The sequence below is a fragment of the Anomalospiza imberbis genome, chromosome 10 (assembly GCF_031753505.1).
Source record: "Anomalospiza imberbis isolate Cuckoo-Finch-1a 21T00152 chromosome 10, ASM3175350v1, whole genome shotgun sequence".
Classification (NCBI taxonomy): domain Eukaryota; kingdom Metazoa; phylum Chordata; class Aves; order Passeriformes; family Viduidae; genus Anomalospiza; species Anomalospiza imberbis.
Window position 1 is genome coordinate 15,410,676 of NC_089690.1, and position 12,139 is coordinate 15,422,814.

The window sequence follows — 12,139 nt, forward strand, 5'->3', positions numbered from 1 at the left end:
TCAGAAGTCTTTTAAAATGGATGCTTTTTTTAGCTTGGTAGGTTCAACTGTTTTTAGGTAACACCACCAGTTGCTGTTTTGGATGAGCTTCATGTCCTCTGTTAACAAGAGCAGCAAAAAAATAATTAATGGATGAAAGGGCCATACAGGCACTGATAGCTCCTACTGAACTTGTGCAATATTCTGTTGTTGTTGTTGTTAGATGTTGGCTTTTTACCAAAATCTCTTGTTTAGGGAACACTTCAGCATCCCATCTGATGTGAATTAGTTACGGTGCTTCTTCATGTTCTCTAGGAAGGTGCACAAGAATGAATTCCAGTCATGTGTGAAGTCCCCCATGCTCACTGCCAAAATTAATCAGATACTCAAATTTCCATATGCAGACTGCTTGCATAATTGAATTGTCCAGATTCTTTCTCCTTTCCCCTCAACTGTGTGTTTTATTTTCTTCTATCTCCTTTCCCTTACTGAGCTCTGATGAGAAGGTGGGTGCCTAAGGGCAGAGACTGGTGAAATTCCAGATGCCTGTAACACTTGTGCCCTGTCTCCTGGCCCCTGTTGGAGGTAGGTCTGTCATCTGTGGAGTTTGAGCCTTGACCCCCTGTCTTCACACGAATAGTGACAATTCCCATGCTCTGAGCAGCCTGTACCCTGCAGAGGCAGGAAATAAGGGCCTACCTGACATGAGAGAATGCCATGGTTTCAATATGAACGTGCCTCCCCCAAGCCAAAACTTTGCTATAGCTAAATCTGTAGGCAGAATGGAGAAAAATGAAAAGCCTTGCTTAAATGGATTCTGGAAATGCTGAAATTTACAGGAGAGGTATAATCTGCTGATAGGTGAGCCTTTTCAGGGCTTGCCCTGTCTCCTACCTTCTTTTCCTGGTCTCTTGATTGCTTGAACTGGAAAGCATCTGTGCTATGTGACCTTTTCCTGTGATCCTGTGGGAACATCCCACACCGTGTTCCCACCATACCATATCTCTCCCACTGTGTTTTTAGGAGCTTTTCTCAGGTGAGTGTAGGTGGTTGCCCCAAGAAAAAGAGTGGTCACCCAGCCCAGTGCAGCAGCACAAGCTGCACAGGCAGTGCTTGATCAAAACCTTGGTGCCTGTTGGTACAGCAGATGGGGAGCATTCCATCCTCTGCTGCCTGTGACTGACAGCAAATGGCTGAAGGAATGACTGATGCCTCTAGAGGAATACCATGTTCTTGTCTCCTGGTACTGGAATGTGCCTGTATTAATCAGGTATGAAGCAGCTTTGGGGGCAGAGGGAGGAACAGATCCTGGGTCTCTTCCTTTTTTGTGTGTATCTGGGGACTAGTGACATCTCGGGCTGTAAGCAGAACTTAGCGGAGGGAGAACAGTTTAGACACATCCAGCATTTTCAAGGCACTAGATTGAAGTTCCTGATAGCTCTGGATCTAGTTTGGCAGCAGCTTCTGGAAAGCCGATTCAAAGGCAAAATAAGAGGAGAGCAAAATGCTACAGAAAGGTACAGACTCAAAAGCCCAAACTACCCTAAAAGATGTGACAGCTGACATGAAAGCCCCTCTCCCACGCACCCTTCACAAAGAGGGGAGGAATTCCCAGGTGCTGTGATATTTCCCCATAGGGAGAACACTGAGCAGTTCAAGCTGGGAGCAGTATGTTGGGGTAAAGCAGCACGTGTGCTGTGTGTTTGGGCTTGCCTGCCTCTGTCCTGTTTCCCCTCCCGCCCCTTGCTTTAGGGTTATGATTGCTAAACCCCCATAAAAGACAGAAGTAGATAAGCCTCGGGGAGAATGTGGGACAGCAACCACCCTGCCCTCTTCTGGAAGTTGGAGGTTTCCCTTTGCAAAATGTGAGCTTACACACTGAAATCCAAGGCAGGTTCTTGCTCTGGAAATAGATGTACTGCAGTTTTCCCATCTCAATAGCTATTTCACTCTTCCTGTAGCAGCTATCCAAGGTGTTCTAGGCTAAATATAGGCCTGGTCTGACTGCAGCTCGGCTGTTCTTGGGGCTTCTTGCATGCCGAAGTCTCTTTGGCAGGCAGGGTGATGCAAGCACTGATCCAGAAATAGCCAATCTAAGAGGTGGCATTTTATTTCCCAGCCTCATCTTCCAGCCCTTTTTACAGATTATTGCCTCAATGTACAAAACTGTCGAGACATTGGCTAAACAGTGAAAATTTGCTAGCTGATTACTTTTGCCCCCACAATGTTTCCCATAGTCTGTATTATGCTTCTCAGAAAAAAAAAAAAACCAAAAACAAACCTTTATGCCTTCACTTTGTAGCTTGGCATGCTTAATTTACTGGAAGTACTGATGTTACTAATCATTCAGAAAGGTTTCCCAGAGTTTGGAGATTTCTTGATAAAGGACCAGCTCTTGTTCTGGGGCACTAAAACTATAAATGCTGTTTGAAAGGGGAAAAGTAATTTTAAAACTTAATCAAGCAACAAAATTATTCTATCCTTTCTAACACTGGGTTCTAAGAGTGGTAATTTCCAATTTATGGCCAGCATTACTGGCACTTCTACTGGACCAGAAGTGGGAGGGAAAGGGAGAAACTGGCTAGAGAGCAGTTTCTGGAAAGGCTGAGCCCCAGTCAGCTTTGTGCCCTGGCAGCCAGGGAAGGCAGCAGCATCATACACTGCAGTGCTAGTAGCACAGCTGGTGAATCAAAGGAAGGGATTATATCCTTTGCTTCATATTCCCAGCAGAGAGATTTTTGCAGTCCCCGTGGGTTTTTTAAGACCCAACTGGATATGTTTTTCTTTTACTAAAACATACCACAATTGTAAAATGAGCTCTCTTTAGAATTTAAAGTCAGAGCTGTATGACAGCATCAAACTAAATTGATATGCATCTTACTCTTGCACTGTTGGTGCTACATCAGTCCCATCAGTTTAAATAAATTCAATGGGAGGTATTTATATGCATAGAGGTTTTCTAAATTTTCTGACAAAATAAGTGGAAAACACAAGGGTCTTAGTTTCAGCTGCAGATTATGGGTAATCTCCACATCAGAGCATTCCTGGTTGAAAATTACAGGCCTTAATTACTTCTACTTTTCAAAATGGTTTCAATTCTCAAAACTTTTTCTGGCTTCATCTTCTGTTTTTAATATTGAATGAATTAGCACTTATCTGTGATGAGAAACTGTTATGACTCCATATTCATCTCTGCCCCAGCAAGCACCTGGTCATTTCCAATTTTTTCTGGAGTAAGTAGTTAACATGATTTGACAGCACTTATGGAGAGATGCCATAATTGCATATAGAGGATTTTCTAGAAAGAGCAGTTTTCACAGGTATTAGCAAAAAATAGCATCCTGAAAATGGAAAGATAGGAATTAGGAATGCAAAATGGACAAGATAGGAAAAAGTTCTACTTCTGTCCTGTATGTGGAGATTGAAAAATGAGTACTAATAGGTGAGTGACCAGCAGTGCTGTGGATGTCGATGGAGATGCTCAAGACATTTATGGCCATGTTATATCACTCACATCCTGCTTTACTGTGTTAGTGCGAAAGTTTAGTGATACAGACCTGCAAAATACATTTTCTACCAAAAGCTCACTGTGCAAGTTACAGGTTAATTAAGCCTTGATCCTAAGAAATGTATTGGCAAAGGAACAGAGTAAAATGATGTTTAGGATCCTATGCCCAGTGTTGAGACCCTTGTACATTCCAGCTGTCAGTAACGTTTGATATTGTTGAAAGCTGTTGGCAGAATTCAACAGGAGGCCTGATTTTGAATTGGTATAGGTCATGCTTGTCTATGACAGGATAAACAGAAAAAGAAATATCAAGAACCTACCAATTAGTTCAAATCAAGTAAGATTTCATTTTGTGTATCAATTATTTGGTGAGAGGCATTTATGGATCCACCAAGCAATCTTTGTTAATGAAGTTCCATAGAAAAAGATTTGTCTAAAGAACAAAAGTGAAAAAGCAGAGGTGGGAGTTAAAGCTGTACAGACAGGATGTCATAGGAGGAACACAGTGCTTTGTGCCCTACCAAAGGTGACCCTGTAACTCAGCAGCCTCTGCTCTGCCCTAGCAGCACTGATCTCTTACACACCTCTTCCAAAAGTAAGAGCAGAAGTGATGTACAAGTTGCATTAGGTAGGCAGTTGAAGCTTTACAGCTCCTGAATTGTGGAAGCACTGGTAGAACAGGGCCAGAGGCTGTGCAGTACCAGCTCTATATTGTACAGCTGTATGTCACTTATCTTCTCATCTCCTTGCTATTTTTGCTGCATACATTATATGTTACAATTATTGTCCCCACTCTTGCTTTCCTCTTTTGCTTCTCTCATAGTTTATTTATCAGTGGTCTTGCACTAAAACACATTCAACTGCTTCCTTCATACTAATAATTTAAAGGTTTTATCCTTCTGTGCTGACACAGACCATTTCTGACCAAGTTGCAATCCTGATGTAATAGCACTGATGTCCAGATGTTTCATATCTGTGAAGTCCAAAATAAGGCTTTTAATCATTCTTCCAAGAGATTTACTTTTTTTTTAGGTACACCCATCCTCCCTGTCACCCTGGCTTCAAAAATAGATACTTGCATCCACACTGATCTGAATGTGCTGGAGCTTTCTGCAGGTCCTTTCCTATCCGTGTACATAATTCAGTGCTCGTATCAGATCCATTAGTTAACTGGCATTTTTGTTTTTGTGTTTTTTTTTATTTTTCTTGCTACTAAAGACAATGATGCTTATTCCAAATTGGGGACAGATATGCAGACTGCAGCTTTGCCTGTGTGAATCGTCTCTTTTCTCCATGTGTATTTCTTAGCTCCCTTTCCTCCACCACATTAAATATGAAATTCTTGTCTTCCAGTACTCCGAGAAGGAACTGTTGTTCCCTCTCCTGTTCTTCACCTCGCACTTGAATGTATTCTCACGGCTGCCTCAGGCAATTAAAAAGTCTTAAAAAAGCTTATTTTTCATAATATTTGCCCCAGAAATTACCATGATAAATGACAATTGCTGTGGATGCTTGTGACTTGTTGTGATGGTTGATATTATCTCATTATGTCCTTCATGATGGGTTGTTTTTCTCTAGTGCCTGACTTTTTCTTACCATTAAAGCACAAGAGGAGAAAAAGTGGAGAGGTCTTCTTGTCCTTTCCATGCACAGCATCAAGTAGAAGATGCTTATGAGAAGAGTGTCTCAGAACTGTTACCTGAAATGGAAGCAAAAAATGAACAGCTGCTAGAGATTTACTTTTTAATCTTATGTGAGAAAATAAATTAAAATATTAAATTTAATCACAATTATTTTAGATTTCAAATAATTCTCAAATGGAATTGGGCAATTCCAGTTAGTTAGTTGTCAATATAAGCACTTATCAAAGATGATATGGCTTTTCCTGTTATTTCTTTTAGGAGGTCTACCTATTTGTGAACATGCATCTCTTTCACACCTGAATTAATGTGAAGATTAGAATAATATATAACAATGTCTTTTATACTTCATGCTATCATCACAGAGTTTTAGAAGGTGTTAAGAAATCTAGACTATATTTTCTTTGTGTTACACCATATCAGCAAATCAGCTTTCCAAAGGATGAATCTGCACTTCTCATTCAATTTTTATAGTAAAATGAATTTCAGTTCAATGTAATCTTCTTACTTGGCCAGGGCCATTTATGCAATTTACTGAAAAGTTCAGGTTAAGCACTCTTCCACAGAGCTTGCCTCGTTTTTCGTTTGTTGGAGCTTTAAGTGCCTGTGTTTCCCCTGCAGCGGCTCAGGGATTAGGTACTCTCCATTTCCTGACAGGCTGTACACAGCACGGGGATGTGCCATGCTGCTGCTTTTCTTGCTGTTTTCCAGAAAGACTGAGCTACAGCACCTCTGCATGGAGCTGAAGCTGTTAAATAGATAACACAGACTATTTCTGCAATATGTGGTTTTTTTTTTTTAGTAATAAGAAGTACTTAATATCTTGCTCTTCAGTAAACTTGCAAATATCAGTAACTTGGTTCCTTCAGTTTTTATACGTGTACTTTTTTTTTTCAGAATTGATGATTGCTGAGGAAAGGAGCAATTTTACAATGATCCTGACACTGTCTTCAGCAAAACCAACCAGCTGTCCTCCCAAAAGCCAAAGCCTCCTTTCTAGAGCTCCACCTAACACAGAATTGCCTGATAGAGCTCACCTGTAACTCTTGCACACACCAGAAGTGCTAGATGTTGACAGAACCTGATATATATCTTTGAGGTAGCACACAAAGTTTTTATGACTTAGATTTCTCTTACTTAAACAAAAATAGGGACTTCAGTCTGTGTACCTCTGCTGTGGAGAATCCTGTGAGCATATGCTTTGACGTTAACAGACACACAAACACTTTATATCAAAAAAACCCAAAAAGTGGTAAAGCTGAATATGGAATGTAGATGAATGAGTCTACATTTGATTGACTTGCTAAGCTGTTAAAGAGCATCAACTTTATAGCCACTTACAAACTAAGCAAGAAGGTATTAAGAAAAAATAAACAATGTGCTGTTGCTCTGTTATTGTAGTAGACAGTGGGATGGGATTAATAGTTGTCACTGCTGTATTAATACAAAAATGGGGTATAGACATAGAGATGAAAGTGAGCTATTTATTGGTTTAGTATTGTAGACTTCTACAATTTTGCAGTAATTTCAGAAACATAAAATATTCATATACAATTTATTAACCCAGAACTAAAATTAAAGGAAGCCATTCCACCCATTTGTGTGTTATGTAGTATCTGCCAGCTTGAAAAAAAAAACAGGTTGGAATATTAAAGTCACTCTCTAAGGTTTTTGATTTGAGGTTTGATAAATACTCCATTACTTTCTGTCTGATAATGTGAAAGACTGAATGATTTTAGTACTAAGGCACAGATTAAGAATCTTTATATTTTGGGTTCCACACTCTGGCATTTCTTTTTGAAGATTGTTACAGTATAAGGAGAAGACCATGTAATTTTTGGCCTATTCCCTATAAAAGCTTTACAGGCCTACATCAGCTAAACATTCAACCTGTTTCCTCAGAAACCAGTAACTATTAGCTGGAGATAACTGCAAGAAGAAACTATATGTGCAGTGGTTACATAAGGAGAAATGGTGAAGGTTCAACTTTTACTGCCATGATATGTCCATGTGAGCTCTAGCATATTAGTCTTAATAAAGAGTGACCACAAAATGTTCAGCTCATCTAAAAGCATGTTAAAATGGCTTAATCTTAATGTAGAATCACCTACAAAGTAAAAATGCTGTGTTAATTTTTCTATGAGCATGTAGCTCCTTAATCTGTGAGGAAAAAAAGTAAAATTAGATCTAGTGACTGAAAACTAGAATAATTCAGATTAAAATTATGATTCCTGAGAAAAATATACCTCAGTCTTCATCACTTGTTGTCTTCAAATAAAGACTGGATGCTGTAATTTATGCATATTTCTAGTCTGAATATAAAATAAATGAGAGGTTCTTTATGTGGGAGGCCTCATGAAAACTGGCCCAGAACTGTCTTACAACATTACCATTTTGTTTTGAAGAGGTTTTAAGAAACAGTGGATAGAGTTTCTAACAGGCTGTCATTAACTCTGTCTGTGGCCTGTGCGGAATGCCAGCACACATCCACTGCCTCTGCAAACACCACTGATACCTTGCATCTGTCGAGTCTACTTTTCCCTTAATTTGGGTTGAAATTAAGACCATGTCATGCACAGTGGCCCTCTTTTTCATGACAATGACGTTACAGTGGCTTCATTGTCTTCCCATAAACATATAATATTTATTCTTAGCTTTTACAGAAATTAGGGCCTGGTTGTTTTCTCTAGCAAGGTTCAGCATTGTGTGTACCAGTAGTTCAGAGCTTTAGGATGAGTTTTGTACTTACCGCAGCCTCTCTATAGCTGTTGGGCAAGAATCCAGCTTGTTGGTTAAGTCTTTAAATTGTTTAGGATGTGAAGCTTGAGCTGTAAAATTGGGGTAAATCACTTCCTCACCTCAGGAGAGAGGTCAGGAGGTGGTGAGTCATGATCAGTACTCAATTAACTGGGACCCTGAACATCCAGCCTTTAAAGGAGTCAAGGTATTTTGTGGATCCACATCTATTAAAATAGGTGCATACACCACTTAATAAGAGCAAGTGCCAGGTGCTGCACCTGGGTCAGGGCAAATCCTGGTATCAGTCCAGGCTGAGGGATGAAGGGACTGAGAGCAGCCCTGCTGAGAAGGACTCGGGGGATGCTGTGCGTGAGAGGCTGGACATGACCCAGCCGTGAGCACTCAGCCCAGAGAGCCAAACGTGTCCTGGGCTGCACCCAGAGCCCCGTGGGCAGCAGGGCAGGGAGGGGCTTCTGCCCCTCTGCTCTGCTCTGCTCTGCTCTGCTGAGACCCACCTGGAGCACTGCATCCAGCTCTGGGCTCCCAGCACAGGAAGGACAGGGACCTGATGGAGCAAGGCCAGAGGAGGTCACCAACTTCTGTTACAAGGAAAGGCTGAGAGAATTTGCTTTGTTCAGCCTGAAAAGAGAAAGCTTTGGTGTGACCTAATTGTGGCATTCCAGTACCTGAAGGGAGCCCAGAAAAAGGTGGAGAGGGATTTTTGACAAGGACATGTACGGACAGGACAAGGGGCAATGGATTCAAACTGAGAGAGAGTAGGTTTAGATTAGGTACTACCAGAAATTCTTCTCTGTGATGGTGATGAGACACAGAAACAGGTTAACCAGAGAAGCTGTGCCTGTCCCATCCCCAGGAGTGCTCAAGGCCAGGCGGGATGGAGCTCCGGTCTAGTGAAAGGTGTCCCGGCCCATGGCAGGGGTTGGGACCAAATGATCTTTAAGGTCCCTTCCCACCCAAACCATATTTTGATTCTGTGATCTCTTTTTGAAATAAATGCTAAAGGAGAAAATGAAACTGAAAAGACAAGCCCAGACTGAGCCATAGTCTACTAATTATAAAGTAATGTAAAAGAACAGAGAACAAAAAAGTGATATTTTATTGTGAGTTTCAACTCTAGTGAGGTTGATATTACGGAGCAATAATAAATTGAAAAACTTCAAATGAATACCTGAAAAAGGTTTGAAAGAATAATTGTGTGAAAGAAAAAATTGCAACATATAAATTCCGTTTTGTATTTTCTGGGAAATTTTGTGCTGAAATTAAAGCAATAAAAGCAGTTCTTTATTTGGGGTCTTTTTTACTGCTGGCTGCCCCTTGAGAATCTCAGGTACAGTTCTTTTGTGTCTACCAACCAAACTAAAGCATTAGCTTTTTGTTTACTGCTCAGGAAGAATAACAAAAGAAGCATTAAGCCTTAAAACTTGTCAATAAATTATCTTTTTTTTTTTTTTTTTGAGGGGGGGAACAAAGAGGTAGGGTCAGTTGTCATTTGGCATTTTACATTTTATTTTTCTTTTTCCTTTTTATAGCTTCTAATGTGTAAAGTTTCCAGTCAACCAGAACACAGATGTCACATCCTCTGCCATGCACACCTTGAAATTCATGGAAATAAAAATTCATTTAATTTCTGGATATAAATACAGCTCTTCTTCAGCTATCTAGCTTCCTTGAAGTTCTTACGGTCAAATACTTCTTCTGATTGCTGCCATATTAAGCACAACACTTGAATTACTGAAACATCTCTATAAATTCTAGGATGAAGTAATTCTGACATTATTTAATTCTGCTCCTGTGCTTTGCACTTACTCTGTTTCTTTAACTAAAAATTACTGTCTGTATGAATGATACCTTATGAATTATTTTCTTTATCTCTACTGAAGTTGTAGTTACATCAGATCATTATTTGAAAGTCTAGGTCACAGCTTAAGAATGGAGCAGAAGTCTGCAAATGGCAAACCCTATACATTCTTAATTACTTTGTTGTATGTACATCATAGGATTTAAAGACCTTACGCTGTAACTGTGTTAGTTGCAACCTCTGTTTTGTGAGAGACTTTTCGAACAAGTGAATTCAAGCCTGGTATAAATATGCAGAATTCTACCTGGTGCAGTTTGCTTAGAGGTAGGTCCAGATCAGTTTTTTCCCATGATAAATTTCTCATTTTATGATGTACAGTAATACTTGCTGTGGTGTCCCACAAAATGGTGATAAAACCCACTATGAGTATAAAAAACACATCTTGGCTGAAGAGTGCCCGTGTTCAAAGAATGTGTACAGCTTTTTGGTGAAAGGTGCACTAGCCATTGAGAAAATCTCTGTTAACCTTTAGAGAAAGAGCTTTCTTAGATATCCAAGAGTTGTTCTGTTTGTGAAATATCTCTACTGTGTATATTTTATCTCATTGTTTTAAAAATAAATAAAACCCACACAGGCTGATAAAAGTTGCTGTGAGCCAAGCCAGCAGGTGAAGATGTGGGAAATGCTGCCACTCCTCAACTGCCTGCCACTGATAAAACACACGTCATGAATTTTCACAGCACGGTGGCTCTGTGCTCCCTAATAGAAGAGTTTAACTTCTGCTCTATGGATTTTTGTCTTAAAGCACAATTTATGACTCCCAAGAATTTATGATTCCCACAATGAAGAATGTTTCTCCACCTGGGCTGGCAGCTCTTGATACTCCTTGTGTCAACACCTTCCTACTTGTACCACAGCTCCCCTGCCCAGCAGACATTAAATAACAACACACAGAGTGGCACAGCAATCAGGAGGATTATCACCACTTCTTACTGCAAAGTTAGCAAACAAGAAGAAAACATGCAATTTTCAAACAGCTTAATAAAGGGGAACAAGTTAAAATAAATATAAATGCAAGAGCTGCGTAGGAAAGCAGATAAATCCCCACACATTGTCAGGGAGCAAGGTGTGTGCCACTCTGTGCCAGGAGAGAAGAAAAATAGCAATTATTCAGGTGCACACAGAAATAAAGCAGTATTTCCCACTCACCCAACTACAGCAGTAAATAATGTACTTTTAAAAATTCTGTTTCTGTTCAGAGCCTTAAACTACCTTTCTCCTGTGGTTAAAAACTGCCCTCATAAACCCAGGAAGGGGAGACAAATAAGTTCCAATGTGAAACACCTAAGCACGTTCCTTCCAAGGTGAGTATTGCTGAATTCTGTGGGCTACTTATGTGTTTAAATTTGTACTCCAATATTTTGAAAAATTGAAGGTGGGTCAATCAAAGTTAAATGAATAGTTTCTATTCCAGTAAACTCTGTGGGGTTGGAAAAAGAAAGTTAAAAACATGCAGCAAATATTTTAAATAAATGCATTTAAAGCTTATGAAACACAACGTTAAGCAGTAATAATTTCTGTGATTCCAGCAATTATTTTCAAGGGGATGTAGCTTTAATTTTGCCTGCTATTCAGAATGGGATTGGGAGGACAAATGGCATTTTTTTTGAAATTTGACTTCAGTTGCATGAGTGGGGTCCTTCTGAAATTTCCCAAGTGACATTAAGGTCCCAGTCCTTGTGCAAACTGGACTGAAACTCCTGAGATGCTGTAAAGCAGGCACACGCTGAGGGAGGCATGATGAAAATGTTAGTTTGTCAATTTCAGCTTGACCCAAAACAAGCCACAAAAGAATCACAGTCCAGACACTGTTCAGAAAAGGCTCAACACAATAACTTTCTTATAAAAATTAACTCCTATGCTAGTAAAGAAAAATGCAAGAAATAATTAGTAGTTTCAAAGGAATTAATCAATATTTAGAAAATAGATCATTGTTGTCATGGGAGATATTTAAAGCATGTGGCTTTCTTTTAGCAAATAAGGGAGGGGTTTTTTTTGTTACTAAATATTTAATCAGAACAGATAAAAAAGTCTCTGCAAAATCTCCTTCAAGCCACTAGAGGATGAGTACTTCTCCATCAAAATAAATAGTTAAGCTGTAATGTAGCTTACCTAAGCCACATTAATAAGCTCTTAGGCTGGTAATACAATTCAAATCCTAGCAAGTGTAAATGAGGGAGACAGTTTGAATCTTTATTGAATACTAAGATTAGCAATTTGTTTATGGAAACATGACTAAAAAATTATTGAAACTATGCACATTGGAACATTAATATGCATAAAAAGAAACAGCATTTCAAAAATGACTAACTAATTAGGTAAGCATAATATCTTCTGTTGTAAGGTTAAATATTTCCACATGAAAATAATGTAAACATTGCTTATATGTTCTGT

General features: G+C 39.4%; 1 long non-coding RNA gene across 1 annotated transcript; it reads left to right on the top strand.

The window, feature by feature from the left end:
• Window positions 1-9,401: 9,401 nt before the first annotated feature.
• On the top strand, window positions 9,402-11,349 carry LOC137480011 (uncharacterized). The gene is made up of 2 exons (XR_011002647.1): window positions 9,402-10,009; window positions 10,945-11,349. It is a non-coding gene; the product is annotated as an uncharacterized lncRNA (long non-coding RNA).
• Window positions 11,350-12,139: the final 790 nt, after the last annotated feature.